The 17,309-nt window shown below is 45.0% G+C and overlaps 1 long non-coding RNA gene across 1 annotated transcript; it reads right to left on the reverse strand.

The window, feature by feature from the left end:
• Positions 1-2,088: 2,088 nt before the first annotated feature.
• On the reverse strand, positions 2,089-5,634 carry LOC111813496. Its single transcript, XR_002818737.1, has 3 exons — positions 5,624-5,634; positions 4,027-4,032; positions 2,089-2,241 (listed from the first exon to the last, which is right to left on the reverse strand). It is a non-coding gene; the product is annotated as an uncharacterized LOC111813496 (long non-coding RNA).
• Between the last annotated feature and the right edge of the window lie 11,675 nt (positions 5,635-17,309).

The following is a 17,309-nucleotide window of genomic DNA, read 5'->3' on the forward strand; positions in this document are numbered from 1 at the left end:
TTCTTCTTCTTCTTCTTCTTCTTCTTCTTCTTCTTCTTCTTCTTCTTCTTCTTCTTCTTCTTCCTCTTCCTCTTCTTCTCCTCCTCCTCCTCCTCTTCCTCCTCCTCCTCTTCCTTCTCTTCCTCTTCCTCCTCCTCCTCTTCCTCCTCCTCCTCCTCCTTTTCCTTCTTCTTGTTCTGTTCCTCATCCCAGTTTTTCCTTCACATTGAACAGATTCTTTAGGAGCTGCACCAAAGCACAGTGTAGCTAAATCCAACTGTACTTCTCTTTTTAGTTTTTGTTTTGTTTTGTTTAATGGTAACGGAGAATTTTACTTAAGCTTCTCAAAAGGATTTCTGTAGATCAGTATCCTTTCAAGCTCCCATGACTTTCATTATGTTATGGACCCAGTCCTAGGGCATCACACCATTTCATTTCTGTCAATATTTTCTTATTTTTATTTTAAGATCATTAAAGAACAATGAAACCCATGGCTAATTTCCTGTCATCCTGTTTTGAAATTCTGTTTAGTTCTTTGAGGCACCTCTAGACGGTTGCCAACTGGCTGTGCTAACTTACATTTGCCCCAGCAACATGGGGTGCTCCTTACCCACTCCCCACCATGCTTCTGGCCAGCATCCTGTGATTTGTGTTCTTTTTGTCGTTGCTGCTGGCTTGTTCATTTTTTTGAGGCAGCATCTCACTCCGTAGTTTAGGCTGGCCTTGGACTGGAAGTCCTGCTGCCTCAGCCTCCCAAGTGTTGGGATTATAGGTGTGTCCCACTGTGCCCTGCTTTTGTTTTTTATGTTTTGGATGACATCCATCTACCTGGAGTGAGACAGAATTTCAGCACAGCTTTGATTTGTATTTCTCTGAAACTTGGACCCTCCCTTCCTAACTGTGGGTCCTGAGAGTCTTGCCCACTAAGGCACCCTCAGAAGAGGTACACACACCACCTGCCACCTCCACGAGGCTCCTGAGTAACTCAAGGTCAGGCTCTCTCTTTCTAAAAGCCCAGCTTGAAGGGCCAGGGAAATAGCTCGGTAGAATAAGCGCTTGCCTGCCAAGCGCAAGGGCCTGAGGTCAATCCCCAGTTCCGCCAAAAAAATAAAAATAAAAATAAATAAATAAATAAACAAAAATCCAGCTTGAGGTACCCACCCTAGCGGAGGTGACCCTGCCCCACAGCGCTCTGGAGTGGATTTCACTGCAGCTCTCCCATAAACCTGTGTGCTTCAGATTTCTTAGCCGTGTGGTTACCTTAGTCACCTCGCTTCTAGGAAGCCGTGAAAGAGAAAGCACACCGAGGCATGCCCACACACACACACAGAAGAACAAAGCGGCAGAAGTTACCCTCACGTCTGCAGGTGGACCAGCGCCCAGGGGCACTGAAGAAAACAAGGAAAATCTAAAACGGTGTCCGTGTTACAGGGATAGAAGAGGCACATTGTAGACACATACATGGAGTGCGACCCCTTGGTGTTGTAGGCAGCTGAGTTAGATAGAAATAGCACAGGCAGTCAGGCCGGATGAGGCCTTGAAGAGAAGATGCTTTGCACCTGTGGGGGGCACAGGCGCTCCTGCTGTGGGCCAGACCTCGGACAAAAGAACAAACCATCACACTTACATGCCTCCCTGGGGACGGGCCTGGGGATCAGGCCTCAGTCACCTTGAAAGAAGCCAGAAAGCGTCACTAACCCAACAGGAGAAGCCCCTGTTCTGTTCTGTTGCCTTGTTTGTGTTTGGTCTCTTTTGATTTTACTGTATATTTTTGGTTGAATTTTTTTTTTTTTTTTTTTTTTTTTTTTTTTTTTTTTTTTTTTTTCAGAACCAGGGATTGAACTCAGGCCCCTGTGCTTGCAAGGTGAATTGTTTCTTAGGGAAGGCTTATTTTCTGTTCTTGGCGCCGGGGCCAAACCCAGCGCTTCCAGCTTGCTAGGCAAGCACTCTACCTTTGAGCCAAGCCCAGCCCCCATTCTGTATTCTTGCCCGCCTGCTGTATGACTTGCCTTCCTCATTTGATCCCAGTTTAATCAATTTGACCTGAGCTGTGTGCTTGCAATCCCGCTGATGGACCATAGTTTCATCCCACTCCGTTTCCACTTTGTGAGTCCCCATGTTTCCCACTTTGGACCCGCCTCACCTTGTGGATTTGCTCTATAAAAATCCCTAGAAAAGGCAGAGTCCTTGGCAACCTACTTGGGGCCCCTTCTGTCCCTCCCTCAGGACAGAAGCTTTCTTTCTCTCAATAAATAGATTCTGCTTTTAACCTCCATTGTTCCTAAAATTCATTCTTTGGTTTTAGAGAACACACACTCCTCCCAGTTATCTTTGAGGGTAGGAGTTTCTTTCCCCAATATCCTTGGTTTTTAAAAAGAAAAGCCTATATGTGGGCCAACATTGTGCTTGGTGAGCACAAGACAGTTCTAGAAAGGTGGGCAGCAAGCTGCCAGCAGTGTGGGGCGGCCTACTGTGGGGGCATAATTGCTTTGTCCTCCTGTGTTCCTGCCCCCCTCCATGGGAAGCAGATGGCCAGGCTGCTCGTGGCCTCCTGCCACAGGGAGGTGTTCATCCTGGGGCCAGAAGCCAGAGCAGCCTGCAGGACTCTTCAGGCCTGGGCCTGAGAGCTATGAAACCTAAACCCTCTGAGGCGGTGTTGCAGAGGCTGGAGAGAAGTGGAGGGAAACGGACGTGCGGGAGATGCTTTTATGAGGAGGAGACCCGCTGGGCTGAAGGCCTCCCTGAGATCCTCCAGGCTCCAAAAGAGTAGCCAGAAGCCAGAACTGGAGCAACCCCCATGGCTGGCTCAGCAGTGACCACAGGGACCCCAGATACCACAATACCCCAAGCCCAGCTGTGGAGGACATGGAGGAGGGGAACTGCCCTACACCAGCCAGGACCTCGATCCTCCCTGAGGGTGACAATAACAATGTAGACTGAGTCTCGTCACTGTCACATAGAAGGAAGGAAGTGGCTATAGGCTCAGGTCTGGATTGTATTTCACATAGAAAATAAAGTGCTATTTTGTGGGCTGAGATGCGTGGCCTCTGTGTTATAGGCAGCTGAATCCGATGGAAATATAGGCAATCAGACAGCGCCAGGCCCTCAAGGAGACAGTATAGAAGATATTGACACTGTGGAGAGACAGACATTCCTGCTGTGGGCCAGACCTCAAGAACAAAGACCAACCAAATTCTTACCTCCCTAAAGACAAGCATCCAGGATTGATGATCACTTGAGGAAGCCAGGAAGAGCCACTAATCCAGCCCAGCAGATCAGCCCCTGTTCTACCTTCATGCCTACATGCTGTAGGACTCCCCATTTGGTCCTGGATTTAACCAATTTTACCTGAGCAGTCTTAAGGGTTGATCACAGTTTGTCCCACCTCATGTGCAACTTCATATGTTTTCCACCTTAGACCACCTCACCTCATGGTTTTTGCCTATTAAAAAACTCTAGAAATAGGGCTGGCAGATAGCTCAGCAGATTAAAGCACCTGCTTAGGCAGATGCAAGGACCCGGGTTCCATCCCTGGTGTGCCATGCTGGCCCAGCCCTCGGGGCATGCTGAGATGGTGAAGGAGACTGGCATGGTGATGCACGCCTGTAATCGCAGCACTCGGGAGGCTGTAAACAGGAAGATCACCACAAATCCAATCTGTGCAGTGAGAACCTGTAGACCCTGTCCTAAATACAAAGAATACAAAATACATGTCCTAAATACAAAAAATAAAAAATAAAAAACCAGCGCTCTAGGAAAGGCAGATTCCCAGGCAGCCTGCTTGAATCCCCTTCTCTCCCTCTCTCAGACTGAAGCTTGCTTTCCCTCATAAATATATTCTGCTGTAATCTCCACTGTTTCTAAAATTTGTTCTTCAGGTTTAGAGAACACAGATGCAGTGCAGGTATCTTTCAGGCTGGGAGTTTCATTCCCCTCTATCAGCTGCAAGTCATGGCCCTGGAGCTCCAGCGGGGAGAAGGGCATGTGCTACTTCTCGCGGTTCTGGGAGCTAGAGCTGTGGGCATCTCTGAGCCTTCTTTTCCCCACCTCCTGCTGTTCTTCTGGTAGGGTGGGCTTCAAGCTTCATGCGGTTATCTTCCGCCCCCCCAGCAAGCCGGAGTGTTAGACGGGGTGTGGCTCCCGTCTGCATGTCTAGAAAGCTTTCCTGGATCCTGGGCCCTAGCTCTGAGAGTCTCTGCTCTCTGGGAAGGAACCTGCTCTCCTTCCCTCAGCACTACCTGCATGCCTGGGTCCCTGTTCCCATAAGGAGCTGGCTGAGTGTCCTGGCCATGCAGCAGCAGGAAGGACGGCGACGCGGTCACAGCCAGAGCCAGTTGCAAACAACCGAAGTGAACCCTGTTGCCAGGCCGTGTGCTATGGAAGGGAGGGCTCCCTCCCTGAAAGACGCAGCTGGGGTTTCTAAGCCTCCTGCACAGAGGATAAAGAAACAGTGCTCGGGGGCATCCAGTTCAGTCTCCATGGCCCCCAATACCCGGCTCCCTGCACCTAGGCCAGGACTCTAGGACTCTCAGATGCCCAAGCTGAGCCTCTCCGGCATTGGTCTCCCTTCTGGATGAGCTGCTCCATGGAACAGCTCACCTTACCCTATTTGTCTCTCCACGAGGCTTAGCCTTTCTTCTCCATGAAACCTGACTTATTTCTGCTGCCTGCAGTTTCCTGCTGTGAACTCCAACATTGCATACACATGCCTGTGCAGGTCAAGGTTCTGCAGGAGAGAGAGACGGAGAGAGCCACAGCCCCATCTCAGATTCTGAGGCAGCCTTCCCCAGCCTCACGTGTGCTCTGGGAAGGGACTGATCCAGACAGCACTGACTATCAGTGGATGAATTCACTGATGGCTCATAACTTGGCCGGATTCCCAGGAGTTGATGAAGACCTAGGAAGGAGGGCCTAGCAACAGGAAGTGGGTCCTCGTGGCTCTGTCTTGGTGCCTCTAACAGGCCCTGGCCCCTTCCTCTTGGCTCTGCCCTGACCCTGCTCCCTGGTTGCCAGAAGGTCAGCAGCTCCCCTCTGCCTTGCCCCTCTGCCACGATAGTTTCTGCCTTGGAGTCAGACATCCATGGGCGGAAGCCGTGGGAACTGTGAGCTAAATAAACCTTTCTGCTTCCAAGCTGGGATTCCATCCCATAGCGACAAGGTTAGCTAATACAGTTAGCACGTGTGTATGAGACAGCTGGCTCAGCTGAGAGGTTTCAAAGCCTCAGGCCAGGCCAGGATGAAAACTCAGGCAGGATTTCTACTCCAGTTTTGAGGCTGAATTTCTTCTTGTGCCAGAAATCTCAGTTTTGATTTTTAAGACCTTCAACTGATTACATGCAGCCCACCCATAACATAACGCTTTACTTGAAGTCTACCAAGTAAGCATTAATCACATGTAAAAGATGCCTCACAGCGATGTGTACATGAATGTGGGGCTTCATACCCTTGCCAAATCAACACATCAAATCAGCAGCCCCTCTGGCCACATTACTCCACTGTACTACGTGCTTGAATCTTCTCTTCTCAATCGGATTTTTTTTTTTCAAAGCCAGGGATTGAACTCAGGCTCGTGCACTTGCTAGGCATCTCAATAGCATTTAAACTATGGGAGAGCAGGGGATGGAACAGCGTCATGAACCTAGACAAAACTGTCATCTAACAATCAGAGTCTCAAATAGTTTACAGATCCAGTGACTGTCAACATTCAACCACCCAGGAACAGAAAACCTGGGCCTCCCCCTTTTTCTGCTGCAGTCTTCTGGTGGAATTGGAGCATCTGAGGGACTTGACTTGAGGAGGTGATAGAAAGCCACGTGACATCTTCAGGGCCAAGCGCTCCAGAGCTGAGACCGAAAAGAAGCTGTTACATTCTGGACTTCTTTAAATGAGGCTGGCTGAGCATTAATTGGGCCAACCTCTTCCCCTTGCTGTCCCACCTGCCCTAAGGCAGGCAGGCAGACAGACAGACAGACAGACAGACAGACACACACACACACACACACACACACACACACACAGAGCAATGTGAATGGGTCTTTGCCTCAGCTCAGTGAAAGTTGATGAATGAGTCTAAAGTCAGCCTGAGGCAATAATTTTAGGATCTGTCTTCACAGAGGCTCCCAGGGGTCTGAGCCTGAGGAGTACAGGCCCTGAGAATGGAACAGATGACGGCGGGTGGCTGGTGGCTTTGCTGCTGCCCAGCTAGGAGTCACCAAGGCAGACAGCAGCCCCACACACATGCCACAAGGAGCCGTGCAGGTGACAGTGACCGCAGACAGCCCCACCGCTGGGTCTCTCTGGTGGGGGACTGAGCTGTCTCCGGAAAGCTCCAACTCTTTCCCTGAAACCTGTTATCCCCTGAGAATGGTGGCTATGTAATACTTTAATATTTAATATGAGGCACCCACCAGGAGTAACTCATCTGCTGGCATCATGTTGCCAGGAGTATATTTAGAATTTCCAGTCGTTCCAATCATTGCACGTCTTGCCGGCTTTCAGTCAAGGAGGGAGCTGTGCTTCAGCTTTTATCCATTGTCTGCAGATGTGGAGCAGTGTGAAATGCTCTACGTGCCAAACTGCAGCTAAATCATTATATTTTTCCTAGTAACACATTGTGCTTCTTCAGTAGAAATTCAGGAAGACAGAACTCAATGAGCAGGGAATGGGAGTAATTCTCTGAATAAACCAGCTGAGCCTCACAGAAGGGGAGAATTAACTTTTAATGAATTTGTGTTTTCAGGGAATTTTTTCCCAGCTCTTAAAGAGGGCCATGGTCAGAATAAAATGCAGAGAGACAATATTTTGGTTCAAAGGATAAAGGTAACTGGACAAGGGCCGGCCATATAGCTAAGTGGATTAAAGTGCCTGCTTAGGCAGACACAGGGCTGGGGCTTGATCCCTGTGTGCTGTGCTGGCCCTGCCCCCGGGGTGCACTGAGATGGCAAATGAGACTGGGTGTGGTGGTGTGCCCCTGTAATTCCAGTGCTTGGGAGGCTGAAAAACAGGAGGACCTGGGTAGTGAGACCCTGTAGACACTGTGCTAAATGCATTTTTTAAAAAAAGAGAGATAACTGGGCAGCACTATCCTGACTTTCGGCAGAGCCACTGAGCCAAAAGACGTCTGTGCTAAAACCCTGAAATGATAGCTCTTCGCTGAAGCCATCATGGAGGTGTCCAAACATACCTGCACTCAGGACTCGGGAGGGCATGTGGCCGCGGCCTGGCCCCGCTCCGGCTGAGCTCCCACCAGCAGCAGGAGACGCATGTCTCCAGCCAGGGCTGCAGGCCTTTCTTCCATCATTGAAGCCGACAGCTAGCTGCTTGTTTTGGCTGCTTGGGGAGAGGAAACAGGAGAAAGAATGGCGACTCCAGAAGGGAGAGAAAGAGCTGCTCTTGAGCGTGAATTAATCAGCACCATGGAGTCTCCAAATAGCTCTCTCTCTTGCTTCAATTCTACTGTTAGGGTTTTTCAAGGCTTGAGACTTGAAAGCTCTCTAATGTTCCTCAGTAGAACAAACAAGCCTAGAGTCACCAATGACTCGCTTCTAATTTTTGTCCATTTCAGCTTTAGGTGGAATTGCATCTGCTTCCTCAAAATATGCCGGATCTTCTCATAAGAACCAGATATGCCTATGTAAATAGCTCAAACGTCTTAATTTGTTGAGTTAGACAAATTCTATTTTGGACAAAAGTATATTTCACCAAAATGGTGGATCTACTATTTCTTCGATTAGTCATTGAGTAGTACTTTTTTTATTAGCTGTATTGAAAATCAATAATTACATATCATATTAAACATTATAGACAAATATTGAAGTGTGAAAGATATAAGATGTAGAAGTGATTTTTACAGAAATATTTCTGAAATGAATACATCACATGGCTTAACAGATTGTACACTGTAAATAAATTATTTATAAACTTAAATGAATATAACAATAAAAACTGTCCAAAATAAAAATAAAGAAAGAAATCACAGATCAGTCATATAATAGTTCACTTTGTGTCAAAATCAAGAAACTTATATTTATATAATTAGAATTCTTAAAGTAGAAAGGGGTAGGTAAAAAATATTTAAAGATTTAAAATTTCTGAATTTAGTTGAACTTGTAACACCACATTTCCAAGAAAAATGAGCCTTTTGCACAAGAAATTTGAATAAAATCATACCAAGATACACAAAAATGAAATTGTCCAAAACTTATTGTAAAGAAAAAAGTCATTAAAACATATACATAAAAATACTAGCTATGGAAGAACAAAATTAAATAGCATCTTATTCCACATTAGAAAGTAAAAAAAAGACCAAATGTGTAAGAAACTAGACTAATTAAAGGACTGAAAGAAAAAAAAAATCTGTCCTCTCTGCATTTTAAACTTAGCAAACATACCTTTGAAAACTAAAAATAAAATATTTTCCAGTTATACAAACTTGAAATATTCTAATACCTCCAGATGTAGCATGTAGGAAATAACAAAGAGCATAATTCAAAAGGCAAGAGAAGTTGCAGTATGCTCCTGGATGAACAATAAAGAGCTCTCAATATGATAGTTATGCAGGACTATATAAAATATATTAGATGAACCCTTATTTAAAAGGTCATCAAAAATTTCTATGAAACAGTACCAATCTTATGTCGGGTTATACACGTATTTTTTTATATATGTGTGTGTGTGTATGTGTATAAAAGACAGGGAAGAAGTAATATAAAGTGAACAGAAAAAGGAAATATACTTTTTAAAGTTTCTAATACTGCATGAAGATACCATACCATGTCTTTTAAATAAATTGTAAGTCAAAGATATAACTCTTAAAACAAAAATTAAGATTAAGCAATATTCAGAAAATTAAATACTAATTAATTAAAAATTAAATGTTTCAAAACAATTGAACTAAGAAAAGTTTTCATGATAGCAAAAAAGTACTATGAATAAAACATAAGATAAAAAAATACTGGAATGGTAAATAAATGACCAGCACTTCTAACAGTTTGGGGATAGGATATGGCACAAAGTTCTAGTGTGTCGTGGACATGCATAATGACCATAACAGTTACTGGTGGCCAGGTGTCACTTGTGGGACTGAGCTACTGCTATTTCCTTGAAATCCACCCTGTAGACTCAGATGGAATCATGACTCATAGTGTGCAGGAGAAGTCCATTTGTACAGTGTGCTGATGAAAATATTTTGCTGCTGTACACAAAAGAACAACTGAAAGACTACTTTTGTATACCACTTATTCTCCTGTGTTTAATTGTTTGCCCTATTTGGTGGGTTCTTTCCATTCTCATTCATGGAGTTGTGATCATTTTGCTCCCTCTCTAGAACACCATTTAGTAGTCTGTGTAGGCGTGGCTTTGTCTTCCTGAAATTCTTTCGTTGTTCTTTGTCATGGAAATATTCCACTTCTTCATTATACTTGAAAGAGAGTTTTGCAGGGTATATCAGTCTGGGTTGGAATTTGTTTTCTTGCAAGACTTGTATTACTTTGCTCCATGCTCTTCTTGACCTGATGGTTTGTAAAGAGAAATCTGCCATTATTCTGATGGGTTTTCCTTTAAATGTGATCTGTTTCTTTTCTTTAGCGGCTTTTAGTATACTGTTCCTGTGCTGAATTTCTGGGATCTTGATTATTATGTCTGGGTGTGGTTTTAATTGGGTTGATCTTATTTGGAGTTTTATATGCTTTGGTTCCCTGAATGTCAGAGTTTTTCCCTGTATTTGGGGAGTTTTCTGCTATTACTTCTGCCCATATTCTTTTTATATAATTTGTATTGACTCCTTCCTTCTCATTGATGCCTATTAGTCTCACATTGTTCATCTTTGCATCATCTTGCAGGTATTGAATTATTTTTTTCTGCATCCTAGTTGTTTTTAAGAGATCTTTTCTTACCTTTTCACTAGCTGCAGTGGTGTCTTTAAGGTCTGAAAGTATTGTCACTTTCCTTCAAATGGTTTTGCCAGTTTGTGATTGAGGTTTTAATTTCCTGTATACCACTTTGAATCTGCTTCATTCATTCTATTTCTTTCCTATATTGCTTATTCAAGGATTCCATCGTTTTTATAATCTGCTCTATTTTTTATCAGTGTCTTCTTTAGAAGCACTTAGTACTTCTTTGATTATATTTATCATTTCTCTTTTTACTTCAGAAATTATTTCTGATCTGATTTCCTCTATGTCTTTCTGCAGCTGTTTCTTTACTTTCAACACTATTATTTCAGAGATTTCAAGTGTGTGATTTTTAATTTCTTCTATGCTAGTCTTCTGCATTTGTTCTGGATGGACTCGGGGCCTGAGACTGCATTTTGTTCCTTCTCTTTGTCATTTTGTATGCCACTGTCTTCTGACCTTTGGTGTAGAGCTTAGATAGAGTTATTACCTTAGCACCAGGTCTGGATCTACCAAGTTCAAACTGGTCCAGGTGGGTGTGGCTTGGGCCTGGCTGCTGTGCTCCACTTCTTCCTGCTGCAGCCCTTGGAAGTGAGCCCTCTGTGCCACTCTGGCAAGATGTTCTGCTCCTGAATCAGCTGGGTGGGTCTTGCCTCTAGCCTCTTTGCAGGGAGTTCTGCTGAAGGGTTCCATGCTGGGCCTGGCTCTGGGTAGAATGAGAATCAGCTCTGGGTCCTCTCACTTACATGCCAGGCCTGGGTTCTGAGTCGAATGAGGATCTGGGGACTCCAGGTCGTCTCACTCACACGCCAGGCCTGGGTTCTTGATTAGTACGTATTATGGGCCAAATTCTAGCATCATTCCAGGTTAACAAGCATGAACATCATAATCTTGGATGGAGGCAGACAGTCATGGTACAGTGTGGTAATTGTTCTTGGAGTGTGAAAACGGCTTTTGGGCAGAGTCACAACTGAGCTCACTCTGATGGTGCTCTGAAGGCTGTGTCCTTGTGATCCCAAGTACATTGAAAAATCACACTAAAGACACAGAAAGTTCTATCATGTGTCCACTTCCATCCTAGGTGTCTGGGTGGGGGGCAGATGTTAGGAAAGAGGAGGGAGGAGAAATTGGTGAGGAAGACAGTACTATCTCAGCCATTCAAAAGAGTTCACAACTTAACTGGAAGAAAGAAAGGTAAGTGTGAGAAGGAATCAGAATTCAAGATGACCTATAAATGTGTAAAATATGAACATGGAGTTGTGTGGGCAAACAGGAAGTGACACAGGAAGAGGAAAACAGTGACAGAGATCGGATGGTCTCAGAAAAGTTCTCCTGGGAGATACAAGGTGGAGGGGGACTGGCAGGACTGATGTAGCTCACAGTGGCAAAAATGAAGGGCTAAATCGCCCAAACAATAAGGACAGTGGGAGAAATGTTGAACTAGCGGTAAGGGGATGTTCTGTGGGTGCCACACATGGGAGGTGGAGACTGCAGGAAGAGATTAACCCAGCCGAAGTTGTTTTCTGTACAGTCTTGAAGAAGGTTACACTTGCCAACCCCATCGGATTGGGAGCCACCTAGGGTTAGCAAATCATGCGGGTGTGTGGGTGGGATGTGGACATGTGGCCTTCTGGGCTTCTCGGTCCAGACCCCTCCCTTTCAGGGGTTGTCTCCTGCTGTGCTTCCCTGTCACCAGAACATGGGCAGCTGTCCTCCACCATGCCCTTCCACCATGATGGTGCCACCTTGGAGCAGCATCTGACCCTTGGAAACTCAGAACAGAAATAAATCTTCCTACTTTTTAAAATTTTTCAATTTATTTATTTGGTTCAGGGCTCTCTATGCAGCTTGGGCTAATAGTGATCCTACTGCCTAAGCCTCCCTCATGCTGGGATTACAGGTGTGTGCCACCACGCACAGTTTCAGTGGCCAACATAGCCTGCCTGGGTTTCAGGGACAGCACAGCATGCAGTTCCAGAGTCCTTGCGCTTGCCAGGTAGGTACTTAGACTGGCGAGCTATCTCCCAGCTCTTCCCACCTTTAAGTTGCATATCTAGTCCCAGCAGATGAAGAGCTAACCAATACAGTCTTCTAGTCACTATTATTGAGGGCCATGCACCAGGCTGTATACGAATTCAGGAATTAACAGATTCCCACCTAATTCTTGCACACACATTTAAACACCTCATGGGAAACCCCAGGTATAGCTAAATTAAAGACCAAACACAAGACAGATGAGAGAAAACAAGGAGCCAGATCTTTTGCAAATGGAAGTAGAACAGAAGGCAGAGGGAGGGGAAGACAGAAGAGGTAAAAGGAGTTCAGGTGTGCTATGTAAATGCACCACTTCCTATGAGGATGGGCTCATAATGGACTGCCAACATAGAATAATAAAAATCAACAATAAAAAAATATCTAGCCCTAAAAAGAGGTTTATTAGACAGCATTCTCTGAGCCTGAGTGTGCTGGAGCCTATGCCCCTTGGCTCCCACCCTTCAACTTGTGAGATGTATGTGGGTATTCAGGCAACACAACAGATAAGGATAACAATAACAGCTAAGAGGATCAAGAGACCAATGTACTGTACTGAGCATTTTGTATGCCTTATTTATGATCAAAGTGAACATCTTTTTAAGTGTTTCCATATTGCAGATGCCCCCCGACAGTCTTTCTGAAGAAGATGCAATGTAGCATTTAGCAGCAGCTTTGGAAGAGGATGCAACTATTGTCCCCATACAAGTGAGAGCCCAGAGGCTCTGCAGGGTTTTTCCCAAGATCACCTTTAATTTTTTGGAGGCAGGAAGGAAGGATGTTTAGAGAATGGTAGATCAACACTGGGTCCCCCCTGCTAGGATGTAACATACAGCATGTGGCCTCATTTATGACGTATACTTGCCCCAAAAAGTAGCTGAATAAAAACCTGGTTAAACTACATCTAACTGATGGTAAATGGAGAGATAAAAGACCAAGGCAAATGAGAACAGAAAGAAGTAAAGAAAACAGAATTTGACAGCATAGGGGGCTGAGAAACAAAGGACGTTATTTTCTCAGCATGTTGAAGGTACTGGGGTAAGCACACATTTAAATACGGTACGAAGTAACTTTGGGTTGGGCTAATTTAAAGTTTGGGTTTTGTTTGCCTCCTTGTTTAAGCGAATCAATTTTTTTCCATAATTTTATTGAGAAACAAATAGCAATGAGACAGTTTCAAATCAAATTGGTAGGACAGTTTCAATAATTCACACATTGCATACATTCTTCCTAGTGGTTAATTGCTGTACAAGATGCGGGCATGATATCCTATTTACAAACACTATTACAACAAATACCTCTGTTCATTAATAGAATGTAACTATATATCTATCCTAACCACTTTGAATACACAGATACAAAATGGACATTCATCTGTATCCCCTTTTTTTGTTAAGTTCCATTATTTGAATATTATAGGTGTGTAAACTCAGCAAAATATTCTAAAAGAGTCCAGCAGCCCATAATAGTTTTGGGTCTTCCGCTTGACTGGCAATGTCAGAAGTTGTTGACCTGAGTCCCCTACAGCTCAACATAACAGCATGGCTTTACTTCTTATATTTCATTTTTATACTTTTCTGCTGGATGGTTAAGACCAAGGTAAAGCAGGACCTGTGCAACAAGAGTTGTAGCTTTTGGGTCTGATAAGGTCAGTGAAATCCCCTCAGGATTTATCCTGAGATCCTGTATCTTAGATTGTAGAACCTTTGTCAGTGTCAGCCATGTGGATGAGTCACAGCCATGGCTTGGCCAATGTTGAGCAAATCAATTTTAAAGATCTAGGTTGTAATAAGTGGTGACATTTCAGTGTGGACTGGTGATTGGAAGATCCCAAGGAAATGCGCTGCATTTTCTCCGTGTCCTCATGGCCCCACTGTGGGCCATGCACGAGTCAGGTGCCACGAAGCCTAGGATTTGTCCACAAACGTTTAGCAATGATAACCACCGCGGAAATGGAAATGGATGAGGAATGAGAAGTGGCCAACGTTTGCTAATCTTTTGAGCCCAGTGATAGAGAGAGGGTTATTGTATTAGTCGCTCTCTTTTCCTCTGTTTGAGCTTTTTTTTTTTTCTTTCTACAAAAATCATTTTCAAAATTGGTTTATAAACCAAGCAGGCTGAAAACGGATCCTGCGCATCTCGGGGCCAGTGTCTTGCTGACAGGGAGGTTGGGCAATGAGTGGTGAGTTTCCAGCTTTGGGGAGTGGATGGGGAAGCCTAGGGCTCCTCCTCACACAACCACAGCAGTGGGCCCCAGGCAGGACACCTTGCTCTCCAAGGGCTCCGGCTGCACGGTGCTTTTCTGGGCACTCCTTCATCTCTGCCTTCAAGGCTGTCTTTGGCATTCATTTTAATCAAAATTCACATACGTGAAATTGTAAATGTGCGTGAGGAGGGCCCCCGCAGTGCGCTCATCTCACCGGTCTGGCTCGTTCGCCTTGCATCCCGCCTGGGATCGGCTTGCGGAGTGCAGGCAGCCCAAGCTGCCTGCGGCCCGAAGGGGCGGAGGCCGGGACCGCGGGGCACAGGGCCCTGCTGGCTGCGCAACGCCGCCGCAGTGCTGACCTCGCCCAGTGCCGGCCTATTTTTAGATCTCGGACCTGGAGGGGATTGAACAAATAACATCAACAAACACCCTCCAGGAACTGATTTATTGAACCAAAGTGAAATTATTGGTCCCTCTCCAAAGGGAGCAGGATGCAAAGCTCCTCGTGGAGCTGCTCCTACCGAGAAAGCTGCGCCTCAGCTCCAGGAGCTGGAGGCCGAGCTCCCAGCGAGCAGGAGTTGGCACCCGCTCTGTGAATGAACTGACGGTGAGTCATCGCGTCCTTGCCAGCTAAGCAGCGGGTGACAGCTGGGTGGAGGGGCAGCGCCATGCGCACTCCTGTGACTGGTCCGACCTGCAGCCCGGACACGACATCTGAGCCTCAGGAGAGGGACGCTGCTGAGAAGCGCTCCACCACCCGTGTTGTGCAAGTTCGCCTCTCAAGGCTTCTGCCGGGCGATGAAGGTTTCCAGCCCTTGGAAGGCCCCCTGCAGGCAGGTCCTCCCAGGAGAGGCCAGCGTCTGCTTTCCCGAAGGCCCTCACCTGGATGAGACGTGGGCAAGAGGACCAGACGAAGCAAGCGCATCCGTGTCCCCACGGGCAGGGGCGCTCACAGCCATCTCTGTGAGGGTGTAAAGCTGTACTGTGAAAAGCAGTAGCTGCTTACCTTATAAGACTATGTAAATTTAATTTAAATTCAATTAAAAATGGAGTTTTCAGCAGCACCAATCATATTCCAAGTGCTCTGTGGTCCCCTGTGCTTAGTGCCACCTAACTGGATAGCCAAGATTTAGAACATTTCCATGGTTCCTAAGAGTGGCGTTATTGGTGTAACTTATTTTCCCATTTTTGTAAAATTAGAACAGTATTTGTCTCTCTGGCCTTGCAGAAAGATTTTATAGGACCCATGAGAATGCACCTGAATTTAACTTCTCCAAGATTCATTCTGAAACTCTGTCAGCTCAGTTTAAATAGTATTAGAGTTAGAGTAAATAGATCTTGAGATGTTCAGAGAGAATGGCTATGAATTTTGGAGCCTACTTAAATATCAAATTGGATTTTTGATGTTTGTTACAAAAGAGCACTGGCTTGGATCTCATTGAAACCAGGCCAATAGCCATTTAGAACTTCACATGTAGACAGCCTAATGATGGGTTGTGGCGTGATCAATGTATTTGATGAATGTTTATAGTTGGGGGAATTTATTATAGTGAAAGATATATTGCCACTACTCCACTCTTCTCCTTCAAACACACTTGCTCACTGTTCTTGTCACCTTTCGCAGCAGTTCTGGAAGTACTCTTCTGTGAGTGTCTTCAGGGGGCAGGATCCACATGATGGCGAACGCTGGTGACAAGCACCATCCAACAGAAAGACAGACTCCTAAACACACCACAGCGTGTGCTTGCCTACTGTATTCCCTGGATCTGGTGCCACATGACTCCTATCTCTTCCTGAGACTGAAAAGGATTACACAAGACAGACTTCTCAAGTCGATTCAGGATGTCTGGCAGCCATGACAGCACAACCAAAGACACTCATGAAAGGGGACCTTCAGAACTTTAGACAGTGGCAAGAATGATGGGATAAGCATGTTCCAAGTGAGAGGGAGAATTCTGAAGGGGATTCACGGTCATGAGTCTTTTACTACAATAAAAAGAATTTTTAAATATTCACCATAGCTTTCCATCACACTGCATACATTTGAGAAATGCTTCACTAGATGATTTTGTCATTGTATGAACACCACAATGTACGTGCAAACTCAGGTGGCTAGAAAGTCACCTGGGAATATAATCTGAAGGGACCTCTGCTGGCTGAAAAGACTGTCCATGTCCACAAGTGCATTCACTTAGGGTACCGACTGGGACCTCCAGGCCAAGCGAGGGCATGCTCAGGACTGTCTTTCATCCTGTGTGCTGTTCTTGAGGAAAAGCAGAGAGCAGACTGCAGAACAAGTCAGAAAGTGCCAGTGGGGTTTCCTTTTAAATGTCATCTGCTGGGAGGATGTCACTTGTCAGGTGGAAGAGAAGGTCAAGCACAGGAGAAGACAATGGAAGGAGAGAAGTGAAGCTACTGTTCAGGCTCCAGAGTTGACAAGGGATTTCTAGGGAGACTTCAAAACCTGGTGAACCCTACTCAGCAATCAATGGGTCACAGATGAAATTAAGCAAGAAATTCAACAATATCTACAATTCAATGAAAATTCAAGCACAACTTATCAGAATTTATGGGATACGATGAAAGCAGTTCTCAGAGGGAAATTCATAGCTGTAAACTCACACATTAGGAAAACAGAACGGGAACAAATAAATACCCTAATGCTGCATCATCAACAATTAGAAAAGGAAGAGCAAACCAAACCCACAGACCAAAGATGGGAAGAAATGATAAAGATTAGAGTAGAAATTAATTCAATTGAGAAGAAAAAAACAGTTTAAAGAATTATCGAAACAAAAAGCTGGTTCTTTGAAAGATTAAATAAAATTGATAAGCCCCTAGCTAACCTCAACAAAAAGACGAAACAAAAAATTCAAATGTGGGGGCTGGGGAGATGGCTCAGTGGAATAAGTGTTTCCCTGACAAGCACAAGGGCCTGAGTTCAATCCCTGGTTCCGCCAAAAAAATAAATAAATAAATAAATAAAAATTCAAATGCAAGCAATAAAGAATAAAAAGTGTGTAATTACAACAGACCCAGTGGAAATTCAGAAGATTATCAATAGCTACCTTGAGAATCTTTACTCTCAAAGATTAGAAGACAGAGAAGAAATGGACAGATTCCTAGAAAGGTACAAATTGCCACAACTGAATCGACAAGATATAACCACTCTCAATAGCCCAATAACAGCCAATGAAATACAA

This window comes from Octodon degus, unplaced genomic scaffold (assembly GCF_000260255.1).
Source record: "Octodon degus isolate 3935 unplaced genomic scaffold, OctDeg1.0 scaffold00193, whole genome shotgun sequence".
NCBI lineage: Eukaryota > Metazoa > Chordata > Mammalia > Rodentia > Octodontidae > Octodon > Octodon degus.